Raw genomic sequence first — 26,546 nt, forward strand, 5'->3', positions numbered from 1 at the left:
AGCAATGTCACTACCAATCACAGTATGGCAATTGTTGATTTCTCCTGGGGAGGGGTAAGTGGCCCAAAGAAGGTTGTGGTTAGTTCAGACCTCCCAGTAGAATGTCTGTTGGGCAATGATTTGGAAACATCCCTATGGTCAGAAGTGGAGCAGAGGACTCACATGGAAATGTTAGGCTTGCAGCACATGTCCTTGCTGTGACTAGGTCACAGGCCAAAAGATGCCCCACTGAACAGGTGCTGGTTCCTGGAACAATGGACCAGACACCTCCCAAGAAGAGGAGCAGTAGGGTTAAGGCATTGCCTTCCCCCTTGCCCCAGGTTGTGGATCAAGTCTCTGAGGAGGCTGATCTCAAGGAACTGAGGGAAACTGAGCCTAAAGAGCTTGAACCTGATCAGGTTGAGTTTCTGCTCTCAGGGGGACCCTCCAGAGCAGACCTGGGGAAGGCATAGTTAGACTGCCCCTCACTTGAACCCCTCAGACAGCAGGCTGCTGCTGAGGCTGCAGGGAATGCCACAGGTACCCACAAGGTATACTAGATGATGGACTCCTGTACTCTGAGTCAAGAGACCCCAAGCCTGGTGCAACCAGGAGGCTGGTCATCCCCTTGTCTCAGAGAGGTTTACTTCTTACCTTGGCCCATGAAATTCCCCTTGCAGGTCACTTAGGCCAGAACAAGACATGGGACAGGCTTGTCACACACTTTCACTGGACCCACATGAATGAAGATACCAAGGAGTTTTGTCGCTCCTGTGTCACTTGCCAAGCCAGTGGTAAGTCAGGTGGCCCAACAAAGGCCCCCCTCATACCACTACCTGTGGTGGGGGTACCCTTTGAGAGAGTGGGGATTGACATTGTTGGTCCAATGGAACCCCAGACAGCATCAGGGCACAAGTTTATACTGGTGGTAGTAGATCATGCCACCAGGTATCCTGAAGCTATACCCCTTAGGACCACTACAGCACCTGTTGTGGCAAGAGCCCTAATTGGAGTGTTCTCCAGAGTGGGCTTCCCTAAGGAGGTTGTCTCTGACAGAGGTGCAAACTTCATGTCAGGATATCTGACTGCAATGTGGAAGGAATGTGGTGTCAACTATAAGTTCACCACACCCTATCACCCACAGTGCAATGGGCTTGTTGAGAGATTCAACAGGACCCTCAAAGGGATGATTCATGGACTACCTGAACCACTCAGGCGGAGATGGGATGTCCTGATACCCTGCCTCTTGTTTGCTTACAGAGAGGTCCCACAGAAGGGGGTTGGCTACAGCCCTTTTGAACTTCTGTTTGGGCATCCTGTAAGAGGACCCCTTTGTTTGGTAAAGGAAGGATGGGAGAGACCTCTCAAAAAGCCTGGAACAAACATTGTGGACTATGTACTTGGTCTCCGCTCCAGGATGGCTGAGTACATGGAGAAGGCATCTAAAAACCTTGAGGCAAGCCAAGAACTCCAAAAAGCTTGGCATGACCAAAAGGCTGTCCTGACTGTGTACAAGCCTGGACAGAAGGTGTGGGTGCTGGAGCCAGTGGCCCCAGCAGCACTCAAAGACAAATGGTCTGGGCCCCACACAATCATTGAGCAAAAGGGAGAGGTCACCTACCTGGTGGACCTTGGAACTCCCAGGAGCCCCCTCAGGGTGCTCCATGTAAACAGGCTCAAGGCATATGTCGACAGGAAGGACATGGGCTTGCTCATGGCCACAGATGAGGGACAGGAGGAAGAGAGTGACCCTCTCCCAGACCTGCTCACTCAGAATCCTGATGATGGATCAGTAGATGCTGTTGTCTTTTGTGGCAGCCTCTCTGAACATCAACAAAAAGATTGTAAACAGGTTCTTCAGTCTTTTAGACATATGTTCTCTCTGACCCCCAGTCAAACTGATTGGTGTACCCATGAGGTTGACACTGGAGACAGTCTGCCTGTCAAGAGTAAAATCTACAGACAGCCTGATCATGTCAGAGACTGCATCAAGACAGAGGTGCAGAAAATGTTGGAGCTGGGAGTCATTGAGCCCTCAGATAGCCCTTGGGCTAGTCCAGTAGTTCTAGTGCCAAAGCCTCACACCCAGGGTGGTAAGAAAGAGATGAGGTTTTGCGTAGACTACAGGGGTCTCAATGCAGTCACTAAGACTGATGCCCACCCAATACCAAGAGCAGATGAACTTATAGATAGATTGGCTTCTGCCAACTACTTAAGTACATTTGACCTGACAGCTGGGTATTGGCAAATCAGGTTAGCTGAGGAGGCCAAACCCAAGACAGCATTTTCTACCCCTGGTGGGCATTATCAATCAATCAACCAATCAATCAATGACATTTATAGAGCGCACTACATACCCGTAGGGTCTCAAGGCGCTGGGGGAGGGGGGGTGCCGCTACTGCTCGAACAGCCAGGTCTTCAGCTTCTTCCTGAAGGCGAGGTGGTCTTGGGTCAGGCGCAGGTCGGTCGGGAGGGAGTTCCAGGTCTTGGCGGCCAGGTAGGAGAAGGACCTTCCACCTGTAGTCGCTCTTCGGATGCGGGGGACGGCGGCGAGGGCGTGGTTGGCTGATCGGAGGTGGCGTTTGGGAGCGTAGAAGTTGATTCGGCTGTTGAGGTAGCTCGGGCCTTGGTCATGTAGGGCTTTGTGTGCGTGGGTGAGGAGGCGGAAGGTGATTCTTTTGTTGACGGGGAGCCAGTGAAGGTCTCTCAGATGTCCGGAGATGTGGCTGGTTCGTGGGATGTCGAGGATGAGTCTGGCAGAGGCGTTCTGGATCCGCTGGAGTCTCTTCTGGAGCTTGGCGGTGGTACCGGCGTAGAGGGCGTTGCCGTAGTCCAGTCGGCTAGTGACGAGGGCCTGGGTGACGGTCTTCCTGGTCTCGGTGGGGATCCACCAGAAGATCTTCCGTAGCATGCGTAGGATGTTGAAGCACGCCGAGGAGACGTTGTTGACTTGCCTGGTCATGGAGAGGGAGGAGTCCAGGATGAAGCCCAGGTTGCGTGCATGGTCTGTTGGTTTGGGTGCGGTGCCCAGGGCGGGAGGCCACCAGGAGTCGTCCCAGGCGGAGGGTGAAGAGCCCAGGATGAGGACCTCCGTCTTGTCGGAGTTCAGTTTCAGGCGGCTGGTCGTCATCCACTCGGCTACCTCTTTCATCCCTTCGTGCAGGTCGGCTCTGGCGGCGGCTGGGTCGTTGGTCAGGGAGAGGATCAGCTGGGTGTCGTCGGCGTAGGAGATTATGCTGAGGTTGTGTTGGCGTGCGATGGCCGCGAGGGGGCTCATGTAGACGTTGAAGAGGGTGGGGCTCAGAGAGGATCCTTGAGGGACGCCGCAGATGACTTCGGAGGCCTCTGACTTGTACGGTGGAAGGCGGACTCTCTGTGTTCTTCCGTCGAGGAAGGAGATGATCCATTCCAGCGCCTTGTCCTGGATTCCGACGTTGCTGAGGCGCTGTACTAGGGTGCGGTGGCAGACCGTGTCGAATGCCGCGGAGAGGTCTAGGAGGATGAGGGCCGCTGTTTCTCCGTTGTCCATCAGGGCTCGGATGTCATCGGTGGCGGCGATGAGGGCGGTCTCGGTGCTGTGATTGGCTCGGAAGCCGGACTGTGAGGGGTCGAGGGATCCATTCGTCTCGAGGAAGGCGGCCATCTGCTTGTTGACGGTCTTCTCGATGACTTTGGCTGGAAATGGGAGGAGCGAGATGGGGCGGTAGTTCTTGAGTTCGGTGGGGTCCGCTGTGGGTTTCTTGAGTAGAGCGCTGAGTTCGGCGTGCTTCCAGCTCTCAGGGAAGGTGGCGGTGTCGAAGGATGTGTTGATGATGTCTCGCAGGTGGGGTGCGATGACAGCGTCGGCCTTGTTGAAGACGAAGTGAGGGCAGGGGTCAGTCGGTGATCCGGAGTGGATGGAGTTCATTGTTTGGATGGTGTCTTCGGTGCTGATCGGGGTCCAGGCGTGGAGGGTGGTGGTGGGGGGTGGTTGTCCGGTCCTGGTGTGCGTTGGTTGGTTGTTGAAGCTGTTGTGTATGTCTGCGATCTTGTTGTGGAAGTATGAAGCGAGGGAGTTGCAGAGGTCTTGCGATGGGGTGATGTCGTTGTTTCCTGCGCTGGGGTTGGATAGCTCTTTCACGATGTTGAAGAGTTCCTTGCAGTTGTGTGCGTTGTTGTCCAACCGGTCCTTGAATGCAGTTTTCTTGGCGGCTCGGATCAGCTGGTGGTGCTTCCGGGTGGCCAGCTTGAAGGTGGTCCTGTTGTCCGGTGTAGGTTCCCTTCTCCAGACTTTCTCGAGGGCTCGGCAGTTCTTCTTGGAGCTCTTGAGTTCGTCGGTGAACCACGGGGCTTTCTTGCTGCCGGGTCTGCTGGGCGGGGTCCTTAGCGGGGCGAGCTCGTCCGCGCAGATGCTGATCCACTTCGTGAGGTTGTCGGCAGCCTGGCTGGGGTTCGCTGAGCTGGCAGGAGGGTGCTGGCTCAGGGAGGTGGCGAGCTGGTCTGCTGTGATCTTGTTCCAGCTTCTGCGGGCGGTCTGTTGCTGGTGGTGGTGGGTCGTCGTTCTCTTGAAGGTGAAGTGGACGCAGCTGTGGTCCGTCCATTGAAGCTCTGTGGCGTGGCTGAAGTCGATGTCTGGGCTGGAGGAGAAGACTGCGTCGAGTGTATGTCCGGCGAGGTGGGTGGGGGTGGACACCAGCTGCTTGAGTCCAAGATTGGCGAGGTTGTCGAGCAGGGAGCTGGTGTTGCGGTCGTTGTTGTTCTCCAGGTGGAAGTTGAGGTCCCCCAGGAGGATGTAGTCAGCGGAGGGGAGGGCATGCGGGCTGACGAAGTCGGCGATGTCCTCGCTGAATTGTGTGCGTGGTCCCGGGGGTCGGTAGATCAGGGTGCCTCTGAGGGTGGTGTTCGGGTCGGTGTGGATCTGGAAATGCAGGTGTTCGGCGGTGGTCAGGGTGTTGTCGGTGCTGGTCGTGAGCCGGATGGTGTTCCTGTGGATGATGGCGATGCCTCCTCCCATCTGGTTGGCGTTGCGGTCCCTCCGGACGATCTTGTAGCCTTCTGGGATAGCGATGGCGATGTCGGGAGCTGAAGAGGCGTTCATCCAGGTCTCCGTGAGGAAGGCGACGTCAGGGGCTGTGGCGTCTAGGAGGTTCCAGAGTTCGATGGCGTGTCTGTGGACGGAGCGGGTGTTGAGCAGGATGCACTTGAGGTGGGTGCTGCTGGTGTTCGACTTGGCGGGTGCTGGTGTGAGGCAGGTCCGGGTGCAGGAGAATTTGCAGGCGTGGCAGCTGAAAGGTCCGTGGGTGCGTCGTGGTGAGGCTTGGTGGCATTCTGGGAGTCGGCCGGTGTTGAGTGCGATGAGGGTGGCGGCGGTGTACGTCAGGCGGGTCGGTCGCGGTCGGGGTCTTCGTGGGCCAGGGGTCCTGGCACTGGGCGCGGTCCAGGCGCGGACGGCCGCAGACGGGCTTACCTTTGGCGTGCCTTCGGCGCACAATCGGCGCGCCCACTGCGCGTGAACGCTGCGCGTTCGCACGGTCGCCATATAAGGCGAAGTGCGCGGGTGGGCGGAGCAGCTGGGAGGCGGGAGCGGGGAGGGAACAGAAGGCAAAAAGGGGCGGGGTCAGCGGTGGTGGCGGGAAGCGGGGAGCGGGGAGGGGAGACGGGGGCGGCGAGGTAGGCGGGCAAACAGAAAGGAGAACGCTAATACAGGCACAAATGGATATCAAAAACGCTAACACGGGCAAAAAATACTAGTTAAACAAGCTGACAAAATACAGGCACAAATGGATGTCAAAAACGCTAACACGGGCGAAAATACTAGTTAAACAAGCACAAATGGAGACAAAACAGAACAAAACAAACGACAGCGGGGTCAGCCGGCAGCGAGGCAGGCAGCGAGGCAGAGGGCAAGGCAAAGGGGCACACGCAGCAGCTGGTGGCCGTGCGGCGCGGGGGTGTCCCACAAGTGGGTCACACTCACCTGCGTCGCACGGTCGCCATATAAGGCCAAGTGCGCGGGTGGGCGGAGCAGCTGGGAGGCGGGAGCGGGGAGGGAACAGAAGGCAAAAAGGGGCGGGGTCAGTTTGTGGTAATGCCCTTTGGTTTGAAAAACGCACCTGCCACCTTCCAAAGGCTGGTGAATCAAGTTCTCACTGGGTTGGATGACTTCTGTGCAGCATATCTTGATGATATAGCTGTCTTTAGCTCCACCTGGGAGGATCACCTGGTCCACCTGAGGAAAGTGTTAGAGGCACTGCAAAAGGCAGGTCTCACTATCAAGGCCACCAAGTGCCAGATAGGGCAGACACAGGTTGTATATCTGGGCCACCTTGTAGGTGGAGGCCAGGTTCAGCCATTGGAGAGCAAGATACAGGCCATCCAGGACTGGGCTTCTCCAACCACCCAGACTCAGGTCCGAGCTTTCTTGGGCCTGACTGGTTACTATAGAAAATTTGTCAAGAATTATGGGTCCATTGTGACTCCACTTAATGACCTGACAAGTAAAAAGATGCCAAAGAAAGTTCAGTGGACAGCAAGCTGTCAGAAAGCATTTGATGACCTAAAGCAGGCCATGTGCACAGCACCTATCCTAAAGAGTCCAGACTACTCCAAAACATTCATTGTCCAAACAGATGCTTCTGAGTTGGGTGTGGGAGCTGTTCTATCTCAGCTGAATTTTGATGGTAACGACCAGCCCATTGCTTTTATTAGCAGAAGGCTGACCCCCAGAGAGAAAAATTGGTCAGCTATTGAGAGGGAGGCCTTTGCTGTGGTTTGGGCCCTGAAGAAGTTGAGGTCATACTTGTTTGGCACTCACTTCAAGATTCAGACCGACCATAAGCCCCTCTTATGGCTAAATCAGATGAAGGGTGAAAACCCCAAACTACTTAGGTGATCCATTTCCCTACAGGGGATGGATTTTACAGTGGAGCATAGACCTGGTACTGATCATGGCAATGCTGATGGGCTCTCCAGGTATTTCCACTTAGAGCAAGAAGACTCACCTGGTCACGGTTAGCTTATTGTCCCAAAGTTTGGGGGGGGGTCATGTAGGAGAGTAGGGTCTGCAATCCTATGATCACCCCAGATTTTTGCTTTTTGCTTCACTGGTTTACGACTTTCCCTGGCTGTGGGCCTGCTAATCAGACCCACAGCCTAGCTGTTCTCTCTATTCCAAATTGTACCCAGGTACTGAATTGGCACTGGGCCCTCTCTTGTGTCCCTGTAACCAGGGCAGAGGTGTACCCAGAGGTCTCCCAGGGGCTGCAGCATGTATTATGCCACCCCTGGGCTGACTAACTAAAACAGACACAACTGGCTGCTTGACAGCTGGGGCAAGGTGGTGTACACACCCTTTGCTTTAGATATAGTATTCCTATATCTAACCCTAAAATGGACACATATATTCCTATCAGTCACTCCTATGGCAGGCCTTATCAATCCTGAAGGCAGAGTGCTTGGAATAATGTGAAATGGTGCTCTGGCATGAGCTGAGCCCGTTTGCAGCTTGCGGAACCAAGTCCTAATAGCTGTTCCATGATAACGCTATACCATATACTCTTAAGTGCATTATGTACCTCGCGGTCAAATGCTAACTTTGGTATAACATTATCAAAACATGTCGAGTAAGGTGTCATACGAATTGGAATACTAACCCCTCGCCAATTCTGGCGACGGGGTTAGCATTCCACCCTTCTAGAGGGACACGACATGTATGTAACTGTGAACCCCGGTTAAAGTTAACTCAAGCCTCAGCATCACAAAATGGATGCTGCCACCACAGACACAAGTCTGACCTCCTGCTGCTGGGAGTCCTTCCAGCGAGGAGAGCTTGGACAAAGGGTTTCCTGTCAGGGGCGGTGCTAGCACCATCCCAGACAGGGTTTTGTGTATCCTAGGTAGGCAGGGCTTTAGAGGAAGGTGACTGCAAGTGGCACCCCGGTGCTCACTGTGCATATGCCGGCTTGAACCAGTTCCAGGGGCACACCAGCCCCTGAGCTGGGGGACGTCCAGCAGGGGAGAGGGGTGTAACCACCCCCCTTCCTGGTCCCACCCATGGGCAGGACCTAGTGGGAGAGGTGTGGCGCCGCGGCCAGGGCGACTGACTCCGGAATCTGGGGATCACGGTTCGATCCCCAACGCCGGCGGCAGGTTAGCCCAGCACCATGTGACTCTGGGCAATAGCTTGCTTAATCTTCCCGACGGCCCCCAGCGCCTAGAGACCCTAACGGGTGATTGTGCGCTTTACAAATGTGGATTATTATTATTATTAGTCGCGTGCCAGCCCCTTTTCTTAGTATAAAGATAGGAGCGGGCCCTCTTCCCAAATGAGATAATTCTGAATCTTGACTACTTTCCACGAAAGGACTCTTGAACTACTTCTGAAGACTCTCCCTTGTGGCTAAGGAGTAGCCACCCTGCACCCGCAGGCACCATCCAAGCATCGCGGTCTGCTGTAAGTCTCTCCTCCGGATCAAGACTGCCCAGCTCGACGAGAACCGGCTTCCCTGGCACCTCTGACCTCTACCTGCATCATCAGCCCAGCTGAGATTCGTGGGTGTGACGAGACCTCGAGGGACCGGCCATCTTCAAGACTGCACGACGCTTGCCCAGCACGACCACCGAGGGATCCTTGAGTGAGTGCTTTGGGGTTTGAGAAGCCCCGACCCTGAGCAGCTCCAGCACCGAAGTCCAGCCCTCCAGCATCCACGAGATCTGCGTGGGGCCCTTCTGCTCTTTGCTGCTCACTGCGTTGTCCAGGCCACTTGCCCGTTGGCTAGTGGCCCTTCTGACGACGAACCACGGCGACAACACCGCTGGTCTGGTTGCTCTAGACTGGCCCTTGCTCCCCTCCAACAGAGGAGCACCCCGGACCCTCCTGGTCCACTCCAGACGCCATCTTGAGTCCACCGCGTGGGCTTGCATTTGCCAAGAGTTGTGTCCCCAATCCTGGGTCCAGCGACGTCGACAGCAGACACCTTCGTGGGACAGCTCGCACCTCCATCCTGGTCGCCGACAACGCCTCCTGGTCCGAGAGACTGCAGAGCCCAGCGTCGCCCACTCACCTGGTCGAGGTGACTTCGCCCGGTGCCATCCTGGTGCCCACCTAATCACTGGCTAGTGATTCAGGACTTGGTCCCCTCTGCTTACAGGTCTCCATCTTCATCGATCCAGGCTTGGATCACATCGAACTTCATCACTGGTCGCCTGCCAGCAACTTCTTCTTTCAGGCTCCATAGACTGCAATGAGGATTCCCGACGTCTTTTCAGACCTATGCAGCCGCAGCCCCTGGGCTAGGTAACCTGAGCATTTCGGTGCTCCAGCATAGCTTAACTATCTAAGTGTCCAGATCCTTTTTCGTTTCAGCTCTACCTAGTCGGATTCGTTCGATAACACTAACTTTGCATTTACTAGCCTCCATAGACTTTGTTCCGCATCCTGCGTGAGAGTGCACACTCTGCACCCGATCTCCCTAGACCTCCTGCTCGTAATCTAAAGGTTCAGTAGTCTAGTCCTAGCGATCCCAAATCCTCTGAGAATAGTTACTTACCTGCTAGTAATTCGCATTCCACTTTTGTAGTATATGGTTTTTCGTGCCCCTCGGGCATTTGTGTAAATTGTGCGACTTTCGGTATTTCTTTAAGAGTTTTGTATTGTGCTTAGCTCCCTGACTCATAAAGAGTTCAGGGTAGTCTTGTTATAAATAAATATACTTTATTTTCATAACAACTTGTGTGGTGTCCTTTCACTTGGTGTTCAAGGGGTAAATGTGATGGTAAAACAGCTGGCTTAACATGCCCTTTAGAGTTTAGCCTAAAGACTGCACGTGTCCATGCTACTAGGATAGCTGGTCTATCAGGTTGACTTACAACCAAACATCAATAAGGGTTGTTTGGACTGATACAAAGTGCTCACTAGAATAGTGAACATTATATATCAGGCCAACTTCTCACAATGCTGAGTCTACATTTCTTGCTGGCTATCTATAAATGATGCTGACCAGGTGTAAATGTTGCTGATTTCTACATATATTGTTGGCTGTCTATAAACGATGCTGATTCTCTGTAAATGTTGCTGATGTCTACATATATTGTTGGCTTTCTATAAATGCTGCTCACTGTCTGTAAATTCTGACCACTATACATTTTTCTCTCTCTAAATTTCTGTGACTGACTCTAAACAATACTATCGTTATAAGTCTATAAATATATTTCAGCTATTGATTTAAGATATTGATTAAAAAAAACACCAAGAAATACCGAAGCTGGTGTGTGTTTCATGTTTCAATAGGTCAAGAAGAATTCAAACTTAGCAAGAGTACCAGCATCACAGACCTTCGGTAACATTCGTAGAGCATCAACCGCAGGCAGCTAAAGGAGATGGGCAGCAACGAGCAGATTCTGTAGACGCAACTAAAGCGCAAGGATCTTCGGACCCCTCCCCCACCACCAAGCAAAATGACATTTTTAGGGCTCGCCTGCTGATGCGCTTCAGCGCATAGCTGGCGAAGCTCTATAGGGGCTTATCCAGTGTTTATCCACTGGCGATTCCACTGGCGATTCCTTCAAGTGCATGTGCTTTTTAGGTCATTGCGCTTGCGCAAGCCCTAAAAAGCGCGTGCACAATGCCACCAGCCGCCTGCCTGCCTGCCTCGCATTACCACATCAAAGGCAGCCCTCCGAGCGCATTTCTCACCCCCTAATTATTCACGGCCGGCCGGCAGGCACATCAAAGGCTGCTGCTGCCGTGACTCGCATTTCTCCTCCCTCCTCCCCTATCACTGCCCAGGCCGGCCGTACTTTCTCTTTACAAGGGCCCCCATTCCTGAATCACTTGAAATCTCTCCACATTATTTGCATTTTGTTAATTAAAAAAATTAACTTCAACACAGCGTTGCACATTTTTCTCGACTTCGGAAGGATGAGTCCCAATCTCATTTGTACAAAGTGTTGTAATGGGATTATTGGAGAGTTAGAGAAACGTGCTCACAAGTTACATTTTTATGCATATCATCTGAGTAAATAAACAATAGCATGGTGCCGTTTGCGTCCTTGACTTGATCTGGTTTTTATTTTTATTTTGCTATTATTCTCACAAAGGCTAAGAAGGTCTGCCTACTTTAGTATTAAGTGCTATACGTCGCATAAGCAACAGCTAACCATTCACTCACCCACGCAACGCCACTCACCCATGCAACGCCACTCACCCACGCAACGCCACTCACCCACGCAACGCCACTCACCCACGCAACGCCACTCACCCACGCAACACCACTCACACACGCAACGCCACTCACACACGCAACGCCACTCACACACGCAACGCCACTCACACATGCAACGCCACTCACACACGCAACGCCACACACACACGCAACGCCACACACACACGCAACGCCACACACACATGCAACGCCACTCACACATGCAACGCCACTCACACATGCAACGCCACTCACACATGCAACGCCACTCACACACGCAACGCCACTCAACCACGCAACGCCACTCACCCACGCAACGCCACTCACCCACGCAACGCCACTCACCCACGCAACGCCACTCACCCACGCAACGCCACTCACCACGCAACGCCACTCACCCACGCAACGCCACTCACCCACGCAACGCCACTCAGCCACGCAACGCCACACACACACGCAACGCCACACACACACGCAACGCCACACACACACGCAACGCCACACACACACGCAACGCCACTCACACACGCAACGCCACTCACACACGCAACGCCACTCACACACGCAACGCCACACACACACGCAACGCCACACACACACGCAACGCCACACACACACGCAACGCCACACACACATGCAACGCCACTCACACATGCAACGCCACTCACACATGCAACGCCACTCACACATGCAACGCCACTCACACATGCAACGCCACTCAACCACGCAACGCCACTCACACACGCAACGCCACTCAACCACGCAACGCCACTCACCCACGCAACGCCACTCAGCCACGCAACGCCACTCAGCCACGCAACGCCACTCAGCCACGCAACGCCACTCAGCCACGCAACGCCACTCACACATGCAACGCCACTCACACACGCAACGCCACTCACACACGCAACGCCACTCACACACGCAACGCCACTCACACACGCAACGCCACTCACACACGCAACGCCACTCACACACGCAACGCCACTCACCCACGCAACGCCACTCACCCACGCAACGCCACTCATCCACGCAACGCCACTCACCCACGCAACGCCACTCACCCACGCAACGCCACTCACCCACGCAACGCCACACACACACGCAACGCCACTCACCCACGCAACGCCACTCACCCACGCAACGCCACTCAGCCACGCAACGCCACTCAGCCACGCAACGCCGCTCAGCCACGCAACGCCGCTCATCCACGCAACGCCGCTCATCCACGCAACGCCGCTCACCCACGCAACGCCACTCACCCACGCAACGCCACTCACCCACGCAACGCCACTCACCCACGCAACGCCACTCATCCACGCAACGCCACTCATCCACGCAACGCCACTCATCCATATGCAAAACGAAAAATGTCAAACTCTCCTATTGCGAGACCTATTGCATTTTCAATGCTTGTTTTCTTTTGTGGCGCTCTCCTTTCGCTTGAAATAAGGCCATGTTTTAGGCCCTGTCTTACACTCTGGGGCCGACTTGTGGAGGTACACTAATGAAGAGGCCTTCTATCACCTGAACAAAGCGCGGCGCCTCTAAAACGGCAGCAATGTTTACAGGTGGCTGGAAGTAAATGAAAGCATGCCACAGCAGATGCGCTCTGCTCGCTGCAATCCTTACTGCCTTTCACACATCCCTGACTGCTTGATGTGCTGAATTCTGCTACTGTCTTTTGTGCCTGTCTGGACTTGAGAGCACAGGATGCTGTGAATCAGCTGACAGGCGGCATGACAGCACTGCATCAAACACCACACCAAAGACTGAAATAAGTCAATCAATGCATTGTTAGGAGTAGAATAAACTGGAACAGCAGTGACTGTTGGAGCATGGAGGCAGTGCTCCTCGACACGCTACCAAAGAGGCAAAGCACCCCACCAGCACCTCGCCAGAATGGGCACAGTCCTAACCCTCAACACAACTCTTTATCATCATCCAACCATCCATACCTGAGTGGACTGAACTAGTAACAGCTGTCGCTAAAGGTTTCTTATGCGCCCCCTCTTTAGGTCTATGCCCATTAGAAGCTGAGCCTAATAAATGGGAGCACAACTGGTGCAGCAACCATTCAAGCCTTTAGGGCGCTATTTGTTTTTACAGTATAGTCTATTTCGGGCAAAAACAATGTCAAGTACTCTGTGCGAATGTTACTTGTTGTACCCATGAGGTCAACGTTTTGACGAAAATCACCCTTTTCATGGAAAAGCAAGTTACGTCTTTGAGAGATCAAAATTGTCCTCAGAGATGGATTCCTTCACTAGTCTGAATAGTACATTCTCTGGGAAGGAGATGTGCTCTAAGGGGCAAGTTACCCACTTTGAAGCCTGTAGACTAGTCCTCTCCAGTTTCAGCACTAGGTCAAGCAAGCAGTGTAAGTGCTAATCCTTTTGTGTTTTGCACACAAGTTTTGTTTTATTCCATATGCGTCACCAGTGTAAACAATCACTGGCAAAGCCTACAGACCTGATATTATCTTAGGCATACTGTTCAGTATTAGTTGGATATCTCTGTTTATTATCACCAGCTGTGCTAAAAGAAAATGTCATGATGACGCAACATCTTGGGCTGTGTTCATATGGACTCTGGGAAAAGCTCCCTTTTCTAGCCAGAGTGCACTAGCAGAGTTAAGCTGTATCGTAGCGAAAACTGCTTTGTCTAAGTGTCAGAAGATGAAGCTTGCATCATAAGTGGCGGACGAGAACGCATACAGCAAAATATTTGCACAGTAGATACTTTTGACAAAGGGTCAGTATTTTGAAGAATATTTAAGAAAGCCTCTATGTGCTTGTCTTTACTTTGTGTACAATAAAGCTTTAAATCTAACAACATGTTATCATGGTAGCAAAGCAAAACAAATGAATGCAAAGGTGATTGGTGAATACCACTGTCTTTATGATATGCTAAAACATCCTAACAGGACGCACTTCCTAAACAAAACCATAAATCAGTAATTTAAATTATATTACGCTAGCAAAGTAAATACTACAAAGAACACAAACTGACTAATGTACAAGCTACACAACATCTCAAATTTGCAGTATAATAGAAGAGGGACTTGATGCCCCATCCCCAAAACCCAATGGGAATACAAAGAGAGAGACAACATAACTATTCATAAAATTTACTGGCCTTTAGGGTCAACTCATGCAAGTAATGGCAACCATGAAAAGCACATGAAAACCAGTGGCTTCCAAATATTTATGCCATTCGATAAACAAACCCACTAAAGCTGTGTGTATCCAGATCTCAAAACACATGCAAGTTAGGCAAATATAGTTGAATTCCTTATTTGATAATACAGCAACACCATCAATCAGCACTCACTTCTCGTGCACGACCCAAACCTACCTGGTAAAAAGATGAGCCCGGGCGCACAAACACTGAAGCATCACACATGTAAGGGAATGGATGAGGGCAGCCACATACAGACAGGAGGATCCTTGGCAGGTAATAATGCAACAACTTGCCAGCTCTGTTCAGACATCAGGCTCCGCTGGAGGCAATAACAATGATAGCCTGTCAGCTACGCTTAGCTAGTAAGCTATACTGGCAGACAATAATATGGGAAACTTGCCTAAATCCTTGTTTTTTAGGGCATCGGACAACTGCTGCACAGATGCTGCATCTGCATGGATGTTACTGCTGAGCAGCAGCCGGCGGCTGCTGAGCGGTGGTTTACCAAAGCCCAGGGGCAAAGCCTGCTTTAAAAAGAACAAGGCCCGCACTCGCCGCAGGTGTGCGGTCAGGTGAGGTGCTGATCCCATGGCGGCGGCGGAGGCCCTGGGAGAGATGCCGTCATCTGAGGGCGTCAGCGCTTCTTGTCCATGTTTATGCAAGCGCGAGACCAAGGCGGGTGCGGACCTGCACTGCGGGCACTGTTGTTTACCCCTTTTATGTACACAGCTGGCAAGTGGGCGCTACAGGGCTTTAAGTTGGCCGGGTCCTGCCGGTGCTTAGAAGCAGGTGCTGAGACGGGTCCCTGTCGGGCTCTCCATGTTTGCCCTCACTCTCAGGGTGAAACAAAAAACCTTGACTCTGCAGCAGTGCCAGCCTTCACTGCCGTGGTGTCACTTCGAAGAGACTCGTTATAGTTCTTTCAAGTCTCATCATTTCAGAATTGATGCATTTTCAGTATGCGATACAGAAGCCGTAGCTGTTGCTTATTTATCTTATGCAACTAACAACCAATCGACAAAGCCAATAGTTCTGGTTTGCTGTAGGTGAAATGTTACGTGGTGTATTGTATATCTGGATGCAATGACAAAAGCAGCAAAGTACTAGTCGGTCGGTACTCTATGCTAAGCACAGATTATTACAATAGGTGTTTTTAAGCCACACCCTTAATTACATCGGCCACGCCACTTTGAGAGACCCCCACGTGTTTTCATTCCCATTAAACCCCATGAGTCTGGCGCTACAAAACATATTGTCTATTTAGATCAATTCTTCTTCACCGAGGGCTCGTTAAGAGCCCACTGCTGACTACAGTGTTAATCCTCTGATCTGGTAGTAATGCTATTGCACAGTATTACCAAATGGAGTAAACAAGCAGTAAACCGGGGCCTAGTGCTTAATTTGAGCCAGTGGTTTCCGGTGCTCAGAACCAGCACTTAATTGCCAATACCGGTACTTCTGACTCTGCCACATAGTGGTGATGTTTGTCTAAGTAAATGATAAGCACACAACAGTTGTTTATTAATTAAATAAACATTTAAAATTACTAATACCTGCCGCCCAAGTCATTCTCATAGCTTTGGGGACCTGGAATAGCCTGAACTGTCTCACTTGTAGGAGTACGATGGTTAGTAGTTGTGGTGGTACTGTCTTTGGCAGCACTGGCAGGGGAAATGAGTGGTGCAAGCTGCAGTGACCTCCTGAGGAGGGTCCTGGCACTTCTTTTCTTTTACAAATCAAGCACTGCCGTTGCCACAAAACGAGCACGTTTTTCTGAACATGGAGTTCCAGTGGGAGTGAGGCGGCCAGGAGGGCGAAGCAACCTCCCGCCGTTCTCGCTCCTTTGGACCCAGGAATAGACTCCATGTTGGAACTGGATGAGGCCAGAGTGCGGGCTGGGACACAAGGATGGGAGAGGGATCTCATGAAGGGAAGGTCGGTCCTTGGACAGGGGCTCACAAACAAAGCAAAGAGGTCTGACAAGGACATGTTTTTGGACTGGGAGCCAATGCATACTTTATAGGTGGAGTGCGACTGACTGTCTGCATGGCAGATTAAGAACCAGTCTAGCGGCGACATTCTGTACAAGCCGAAGTCCATATCAAATATCCAGGGAGGCTTGGAGAAAGGGAGTCACTCTAGTCCAGCCTTGCTGTATTAAAATCCTAAATTTGATCTCTTTACCCTCTCGAATTGCAACATTTCTCTCTGACTGCATACGTTCACGTTCATTGGAACCAGCAGCTCATATTGTGCCTTCCCTCGAAACTCTCAACCAGGAAGCCCTAAAATATCACCCCAGACCAGACGCATTCCTAGAGACTGGCCTTCTGTACAGAAGCCTCCATCCATCACTCTCCCGCTCATGAACTGGGTGTACCAGATACCGCCTCTCTGTGACTAGGCCTCCCTACCACTACCATGACACCCTGCATGAGTAAAGGTCTCATAGCGCCTATCATGCAGCTGGGCAGCCATGTCTTCATTTCAAGTGTAAGAAGAGAGAACCTGGAGTCACTGGCGGGCTTTATCTCGTCAGTGCTACTTGTCAGATGCTGGGAGCACGTGGCTCAGAAGGCCTAGCTGGGAGTGTTAGGCCTCTAATACGTCACTATTCTAGGACACTGGTCGGCCTCATCCACGCCTGCTTCACACGTGCCATACACGGAGTATCCCTACACTTGCCCAACCCCGTCAACTACCACCCATGTCCCTCGTCTGTTTCCGGGTCCCTCATCTCTTCCCAGGTCGCTCATCTGTTTCCGGGTCCCATCTGTTTCCGGGTCCCTCGTCTCTTTCCGGGTCTCTTCTCTCTTTCTGCTAAAAGCAGTTGTACGTATAGTTTTCAACAGACAAAGCCCCAACACCGAGTCTGTATTTTGGAAAAACACATTCCAAGGGCAGTTCGCATCCATTCTTCCATCAGTTTTATGAAGGCTTAACGCACCCCCCTACCGGATGCTCATGGACTCCCCCCACACGCGTACCTCACTACCCCTCATTTCAACACACACTCGTTTTGAGAGCTCCAAAGAGGCATCGATGCCAAATCTATGAGTCAGGGGAAATACAACGACAACTCTCAGCACACGATGACCCTTCAGGATTCCACAGTTTCAGGAGTCCTGAAAGTTGACCAAGCAGGTGTTAATAACCTAAGTGTGCAAGAATAAAGGGTTTAAAACTCCCACTTGCCACAGTCCAAATGGTTCAAATTTAGGAGTTGACAAGAATGCCTTTGAAGGTTCACTCGACAGGGACCGGCACTGAGTGGATTTAGCAGCTCTGCCTGACTGGGGTGTGTGTACCTGGGAAGGAATGTACAGATTATGTGGGGAAGAGGAAAGCGCTGCTCTTTAACAGAGCACTACAGGTACATGTCGAGTCTTAGCTTCAAAGAACATGTGCTTGCAATACCATTCCCCTGCTTTGGGTTATACATCCTCGAAGGAAGCCTAGCTCAACCTCGAAAATCGTTAACAGATATATATGATTTTCTGTGACTGGTTTGGAAAAGTGTTTTTGTTGGCAAGCTGGTATTTTTTTTTTTAGGCTGCTGAATCTGTCATTAATGATTTGTCCGGTTATTCTCCAAAGAGCTCGCCTGGCCTTCACTTGGGGGTGTCAAGGTTCACCAGGGCTTAGAAGAGCAATGCATGAGTAGAGCATACTATTGTCTTTAGGGTCGGTGTTAGCATCCAAACCCTGAAGCGTAAACTATCCTGCAACAAAGCTCTAGCTGCAGCCTTCTCCCTCCCCCCAGTCCTCCAAACTTTCAACAGTATCCTTAAATTCCAACCCACGCACTTCCTACAGCCCCAGCCAGCTCTCATACCGACACCAAGTCAGCTGGCGGACTACCAGCCATTGATTCCTCTCCAACTTCCTGACTTCATTCAGCTTCAGCAACTGTTTGTTCCTTCCTCGCCGCCACTCACCTAGCTCACGAGTCTACGATACACCCCAGGCACACCACAAGCCTTCCACTGCCGCGACTCGCCTAGAGGATTGCACCCGTGGCCCAGGGCTCCAACCATAAAGGACTCTACACGTGAAGTTATCATCTGGTGTGTACCCACCTCACACAGATGTACAGTCTCTGCACTCGCTTTCTTACTTACTAGTGGTCTCTATGCCAACCCGCTCACTGATGCATAATCTCTGCACCTACCTGCTCACTGACGTATGGTCTTCATGTTCACCTACTCACTGGTGTATGGTTTCTGAATCCACTAGCTCACTGATGTATGTCTATGCAACCACCCCCTCTGTGGAGTATGGTGTCCATGCCAACACGCTCACTGATATATACTCTCTGTGTCCACCAGCTAACCAAAATATGGTGTCTGTGCCTGCCTCCGCAATGACGTACGGTCTATGAACCCACCAGCTCTCTGACATATGATGTACGTGTTCCTCAGTTCACTGACATGTCTCTGCACCCACCAGCTCACTGACTTATGATCTCCGTGCCCAGCCACTCACTGGCATGTGGCCTCGATGTCCACTGGCTCACTGACATATAATCTATGAACCCACATGCTCAATGACATATGGTGTACATGTCCATCTGCTCACTAACGGATGGTGTCTGCACCCACACTCACTGAGGCATAGTCTTTTTACCCATCTTCTCATTAGTTATCTTTGATGTGAACATTTACTGTTGTAAAGTGCTCTGATGCCTTTGGGTCTAGCTAGTGCTATATAAAACTCTCAAATAAATAATGTATGATCTCTGCTCCCACCCTCTCACTAATGCTCCTGCTGTGACAGACTGCTTTCAAGAGGAAGGGAGAACAGAGGAGAGAGCACTTCAAAAGGAAACAAACCCCCAACATAAACTTCAAGGACTCAGACTCTAAAACACATTTGTTGTTTGTAATGGACTATAAGAAGAGGAGCTTGAGACCCCAAACATTCTGAGTTGTCAAACAACCAGTCAGGCTGTGTGAGGAGGAAACATTCTGCAAGACTTCTGCTGGTGACTAAGGCAGAGGGCCAAGGCTTGCTTGTCTCCCAGCTGGGTGAGGGGACATCACCCAATGAATCCAAGACCACTTGCCCCTGGAACCTGGAGCACCGGCATCTGCCTGCTTGCCAAGACCAGTGTGACTGAGAGGGAGAGGAGAGCTTTGGAGGGAGCAAAGTCCAGTGGAGGCTACCTGGCAAGTGGATCCCTGGAGCAAGGTGTGTGGAGATGGCTGCTGCACCCATCTGGCCATTGCCCATGTGCAGGTAAAAGTCGGCGACACCTGTCTTAAAGGGGGAGACTCTGTGATATGATCCATGATCTTTGCTGCACCGAATGGGTCATCACCTATGTGCAGTACCAAGTCGGCAACCCAGTAAACCAGGTGTGGCCGTCGTGAAAATTGCTGTCTTGCCGATCAGACTGTAAACCAAATGCAGTACCAAGTTGGCGACCCCATATGCCAGGTGGGGCCATTGTGCATATTGCTGCCGTACCGACGGAGCCTTAGCCCATGTGCTTTACCAAATCGGCGACCCCGTATGCCGCTGTGAAGATTGCTGCTGTGGCGACTGGCCTGTGGCTCATGCACAGAGGAGGAATGATAAACCTGTATGCCAGCTAGAGCGAGCCACCAGGACAAGGCAAGAAGCTGGTCGCCACCGTCGACAGAGGAAGGAGGCCACCTTGGTGACCTGCACTTCTGTTATTCCACATACCAAGCCGTGTCTCACAAATAAGGGCGGGAAAACCTGCATTAACGGCATGACAATGTTTTATTCATAAGCATGACTACACACAGCATGACTATCTATAAACCATATGCATGAAAATATTACTATTAGTGTGAACAATTTTATTAACTCAAGTAGATTAACATCACATGAACCCTGCACAATCTCGCATTACCACAGACACACATATCAATTCTCCAAATCTCAACCTTCAGGAATATCAACTTTATACCTCCATCCTCCGCCTGCCCTCATAACAACTCGAATACTTTGCCCTGAGACGCAGCAACGCTCGCTACATGAGACCAGCCAACTTTATACCTCCATCCTCCGCCTGACCTCATAACACCTCAAATCCTCGGCCCTGGGCGACAGCAACCGTCTCCACCTCAGGCTAGCCAACTTTATAACTCCATCCTCCGCCTGTCCTCATAACACCTAGAATCCTCTGCCCTGGGGGGCGGCAATGCTCTCTTCCTCAGGCTAGCCAACTTTATACCTCCATCCTCCACCTGCACTCATTACACCTCGAATCCTATAACCTGGTGATCAGCAACGCTCTCCACCTCAGGCTAGCCAACTTTATACCTCCATCCTCCGCCTGTCCTCATACCACCTCTAATCCTCTGCCCTGAGGGGAAGCAACGCTCTCTACCTCAGGCTAACCATGTACCAACCCTGGAGCCTCCAGCTCAGCTCTCTGAAAGCAACGCTGTATCCCTGGGCCCTCGAAGGATGGTGATGAGAAGGCTCTGTGAGGTCCCAAGCCCTCGCCTCGGGCACTCCCACCACAACAACCCCCTCTGGTACAGACCGAGGTCAAGCTCCAACCCCTCCAGGGAACGCACCACAAAAACTGAACGCGAACACTTCTCTAATACAGATTTGTAAAAATTTATTTCCCGTTAAAGATTTCCGCACCTGGCCAAAATCAGAAAACAGATTAAGGAGCCATTTCTAGACAGAGACTTTACTTGGCTCATAATTCAATTCACAAGTGGCTGAGGGATTTTAACAAAAAAAACATAGGTGATGTCACAATCATTGCTTTAAAACAAACGGTAAACTTATTTTTCACTGGTTTCCTACTTGTGCATTAAAAGCAATAAAGATACTTGCGTTAAGCATAACTTATCTTGTACATTAAAAAAGTAGAGAACATTTATTTCATATAAATATCATTATGTGAACACAACCAATAAATATGCCATGTGCGCCTCGGTTCAAATACTGTTTACTTCATTTCACGTTACAGAAGGCAAGTTAATGTGCCTGCTTTTGAAACCAGTGAAGATTGTCGTAAAATTTGAATCATTAATTTGTCGCATTACGTTACACAAGGACACCCTCATTTTTTAGGCCCCTTGCGCCACTTTTAACATGGGAAAAGTGATGCAAGTGGCGCAAGGGGCTTGTAAATAAGCCCCAAGGAGGTTAGGTGATTTGCCCAGAGTCACAGGATGTTGAGCAGGCGCCGAGACTCTCCCGGTTCCCCAGTTCAAAAGTGGGCACCAATGGCTGTACCGACACATCCTCTCCCTTGGCAGTGTTTTCACCTTGAAATCTCTTCCGCGCAGGAGAGCACTTGAAAGATGTCCGAGAGACACGTAGTATAGCTGCTAATAGTTACCTCGATCATGCAAGTTACATGCACGTACATGACACCATCAAAGGTTACACAGTTGAATACACCGGTGACTGGCAGTACAAAAGAGAACACACAGACAGCATGATCTATCTGGGGACTCAGAAAAACCATGTGACATCCATCAGAGAGCTCTGTGAACAATTACCCTCAGCACAATGCAAACATGCACATACATGACACTGGTTTGCACCTGTTTCAAAATGTTAAGAGTTTCCCCATAATCAAATGGGTGTAATTGCCGGTATTCATATGTTTCCTTCATCTTTATTGAGGGATTTAAATTTTTGCCCCTGAGAAACTGTGACTTCTAGACGTTGAAATGTCACTCATAATTACAATGAAATTCTGAAAGTGCCACACATAGCAATCTGAAACCTTGGCAGCTATCATGGATGAGCCACAGACTCAGCCACCCACCCACCCCACTGAATCTGTTGCTGCTCTCCTCTTACCTCCCTCGCTCCAGGCAGGATCTATGGCAGGCAGGGGCGGTTCCAGGGGTTTCAACTTTGTTCCCCTATTAGTACTGAGTCTGCAGTGCAGCAGACTCACAGTCCAGAGAGCCAGCCAGGCCAGCAAAATGCCCAAAGCTGCTGCATGTATAATAAAGCACCGCCCCAGGCCAGAATTGACACCTCAGGACGAGACCGTAGCGGTGAAGCGCGTAACGCGCCACAGCTATGTTCTGATCGCAGGGCGAGGGCTGGCCAAAAATGTCATTACAGGGCTGTCATTGGTAGCGCCTGCGCACGCCGCGCACGCTACAACTGATTGATGACCCTGGTGACGCTGGGACGGGTGGGGGCCAACAACGGTCGGAGGACACACTAACGCGGCGGCCGCGGGACTTAGTTAAGCCACGCTGCAGCCTGCACTCCTCCTGACCTGCTTTTGGTAACTGCTGCACAGTGCAAACGCGGGACTTGGCTTTTGGCAATTTAATTGAAAGCACTGTTGTTGCAGGCGGCCGCGGTGCTTTCAATTAAATTGCCAAAAAGTAAGTCTCGCGTTTGTGTGCACTGTGCAGCAGTTACCGAAAGCAGGCAGTCTCTGTGTGTGATACTAACGGCAGAGACTGTCTTACACATGTGTCACTAACCTTAACAACAACAGTAACGCATCTCCGCTGCTCAGGCCTGAAGACATGCTGGAACTGCACTGCAGAGCTCAGGTGGTAACTCAGCATTCTTTGCCTCTCACATCTCACTAGCTACAGGGGAGCAAAGATCTGTTTCGGTCAACAATGCCAGCACAATGGCATAGTTTGTGTCCTTTAATCTACCTATTCTCCAACATGCGTCCTTTATTTAAGCAGAGTAGTGGCTGAACAAACCATAGCTGCCAAGGTTTCAGATTGCTGTGTGTGACATTTTCATTAATTCAGCGTAATTATGTGTGACATTTCAACAAATATGAGTGACACTTTGTCGCAACCAAAATCAAGCAATGAAAACCAGGAAAACATATAAATGTGAGCAGTTAAACCCATTTGAGCAACAAGACATTCTAAGAAGATGTTAAAACTGCTGGAAAGCAAAGCACCAGAAACTGAAGCACCTAGTTCTGTTCTAAACTGATCGTATTGTTATACAAAACGAGGACTCAGGTCTGCACCACTCATTTTCAGTGTGCGCCCCGCCACTGCAAACAAAAGAATGTTTCTGTCAATTTTAGCGGTCAGTTATTGTAATGGGTTAGATTATGTTTTTCAAAAAACTGCGCAGTTTGCTTGCCACTTGCTCACCTTACAGAGAATAACGACTGCTGTAGTGGGGGATAAACAGAGAGGGAGGCGAATAAGGAAGGACTGTTTTCCATGGGTCCTCCCACTTGAAAGCAGTAGCACACATCAACGTTCGCTGGGGTATGGAATGTAGCCACGGTGCACTGCAGACTCCACTACCGAAATTTTGAGCAGGTGTACTTTAATTTCTTCTGCTCTAACGTAAAATAACAAGCTTTACCTATTCGCTTTCTTGACTGCTCGGCAGTTTTAAATCTGGCCTAATCAAATGAGTAAAGGGACAGCAGTTTTATTTAAAAGCACTGATAGTTTAACAAATTTAGAGTTACTTCAATTCGAGGTAGTTCCACCAAACGGTAAACTCCAAGTGCAAATTCCTCCGGGTGATATCTGTGGAAAGAATGCATGAGAAATGTCCACACCCAAGAACAATTGTTCCAAGTGTTGTGATCGCCAAAAATACACCGCGGTGCAAACACTATTTGAATGTGCATTCCACCTGTGTTTTAGTTCTGCAGTAATCAATGGGGAATAAAGCGCTCAAATGTTTTTCGAGCATGAATTTCGTGTTGGCGCTAACCCTACCCCACAGTTTTGCAGACACAATTATCTCCTGACAGGTTGCAGTGGAAACTGCCTGTGCCAAAATCGGAAGTGAGAGATATTTACTCTCATCTCCTCCTAAGGGGCAAAGTGACAACCAAGAATGCATCCGTGAGCGCGATTGTTCACTTGGAGCGCACCTCGAAATTAGGCTTGTGGCGCTAGTGAACTAATGCTGCTGCGAGCCCTCCACTTCTGTATCCTGCAAAAACATTTCGGCTGAACACGTTCCCAAATAAATTATAAAGGCGGCCGCACGGGCCTCCAGTGCCGCGCGGCCGCGGTGCGGCCGCTTCAAAAATGGTGCCGGCTGGGGCGGACCGCCCCCACCTAACTACACCAAGTTCCGCGAAATGTGTTGTGCGTTACCAGTGCTCCGAGAAAGTAGCTTCCTTGCAGGAGTGAGAAAGTGAAACCCCGGCCGTCCTTGGCTATAAGTGCAGGGCAGGGTGAGCTGGCCCATGGCCGTCCTGCATTTCGGAGCTGCGAGGGGCGGGAGGAAGCTCTCATGTTTTGCCCTGGGGGGGGGTTTGCTTGAAGAAGTCTCTCTTGCGTCAGAGCTCCCTCACCCCTCCCCAACCACTAATTGCAGACATCTGATTAATGGGGACCCCCCGACCCCCTCTCCCTCGACAGTAATCCATAAATATATGAGGCCCGTTCCAGACAGAGCATGAATTAATAAAGCAGTGGAACTCTGAAGCACCCGCGGGTGGGGCAGTCTACAGGCTTATAGGGGCAGAGACATGGGGGCGACACAGACGAGGCCATAGGGGGCGCGGGCAGGGAGAATAAGTGACTCTCGTGACTGGCTGAAAGGTCGGGTTCGGGGGGGGGGGGGCAGAGGAGGGGCTGCAGAGGTCACATATATAACAATATGTTCTTGGGCAGAGAGAACGGTACATGGCAGCCGCGTAGCACAAAACGATGCCCCCCGCTCCCAATGTGACGAGGCCAGGCTCCGAGCTTCCGTTATCTCATAGATGGATATTATATTCATAAGCCTTGGGATTAATACCCCCCCCCCTTAAAAAGAAAGACCTACGTTTTGGGCGAGCAGGACAGAACCCGTGGAGTCTGGAGTCGGACGGCCACACGTTATTGGTGGAGTGCTGGACGGGCAGTGTCTGGAGAAACGAGGGCAGAGCTTATGTATGGACTGGAGACGATCACACGGCTAATAAATAAACTAACAAATCCATTCGTACCTAGAGAGGCTGTGATGGAGTGATAGAAAGTAGTGTGAGCATGAGGGGCTGGGGGCCGGAGAAACTGCATTGAAAAGCGGCGGGAAGAGTGCGGACATGGAGCAGGACACAGACCTGTGGATGGCGCTCCCTAAGGAGGAAAGCTGCGTCCGAGAGCCCCTCGCACGGAGACAGGAGGGGCCCACAGGAAGGCCCCCCGCAGCGGCCGCTCATTCCTCTTACGCCGAGACATTCTTGCCCCAGGGGGCTTCCTGCCCGGGCAGGGGCTGTAATTAACAACCCCGCTCTCCAGCGAAGACCACTACTTTCATCTGCGACTGGTTCCAGATGCTCCCCACGGGCAGCCCCGCCCCCTTACCCCACCTCCCCCCTCCCGACACGGACTGGGCGAGTTGCACCGCCTGTAATAACTCAGGAATTTCTTGCCGTAGCCGCTCGTGCCAACATATTTCCTCTTGGATATTAATCTGCCTGGCCACGCCCCCTCCGCGACAGACCTATTTTTGCTTCTGAACACGGCGTCCAGTAGGCCTTGGTCCGGATGTGGCAAAACCAACCACAGTCGATGACTCAAGCGCCTTGGAGCAGAGTCTCACCGGGCCACGAAGTTACAGCAGAGAATCACAGCGCATCCATGGATGCTATGCAGAGCCTGGGAAAGCATTGAGAGCAATTGCGGCCACTCAGAGCACTACTAGGGACTGACAGACCTAGTGTGCATATGCAGTGCGATCATAGAGTCAATCATTCAATCAGGGTTTTGTAAAGCGCACTATTCACCCGTGAGGGTCTCAAGGCGCTGGGGGTGGGTGTGAGCAGCTCCATTAGGGTCATTCGAAGAGCCAGGTCTTGAGGTCCTTCCTGAATTGGTGCAGGAGGTGAAGGGGGAGTTTGTTCCAGGTCTTGGCTGCGAGGTAGGACTAGGATCGTCCACCTGCTCTGGTCCTGTAGAAGCGTGGGACGGTGGCTAGGGAGAGGTCCACTGAGGGGAGGTTTCTCTTGGGGCATGGAAGGAGATTCGGTCGTTGAGGTACTGAGGTCCGGTGTTGTGGAGGGCCGTGTAGGTGTGTGTGAGCAGCTTGAAAGTTATTCTTCTTTCGACTGGGAGCCAGTGGAGTTCGCTGAGGTGTTGGGTGATATTGTTGTGCCGTGGGATATTGATGATTAGTCTGGCTGCGGCATTCTGGACGTTCTGGAGTTTGCTGAGGAGTTTTTTGTTTATTTCTGGCTAGAGGGCGTTGCTGTAGTACAGTCTGCTGGTGATGAGTTCGTCGCGAGTTTCAGTTTTCCTGGAG

At 51.3% G+C, this 26,546-nt stretch overlaps 1 protein-coding gene across 3 annotated transcripts in view; it reads right to left on the reverse strand.

Moving 5' to 3' along the window:
- The window catches only part of GAL3ST4 (galactose-3-O-sulfotransferase 4), a 122,929-nt gene that overhangs the window by 61,036 nt on the left and 35,347 nt on the right, over positions 1-26,546 (reverse strand). The window contains exon 1 of one of the 3 annotated variants that reach the window (XM_078671005.1): positions 25,366-25,675. The exons of the other annotated variants lie outside the window; for them this stretch is intronic. The gene's annotated coding sequence lies outside the window, so the exon portion shown is untranslated. Of the gene's footprint in view, positions 1-25,365; positions 25,676-26,546 lie in introns of those variants that run through there. 3 annotated transcript variants of the gene reach the window in all.

The sequence above is a fragment of the Lissotriton helveticus genome, chromosome 12 (assembly GCF_964261635.1).
Source record: "Lissotriton helveticus chromosome 12, aLisHel1.1, whole genome shotgun sequence".
Taxonomy (NCBI): domain Eukaryota; kingdom Metazoa; phylum Chordata; class Amphibia; order Caudata; family Salamandridae; genus Lissotriton; species Lissotriton helveticus.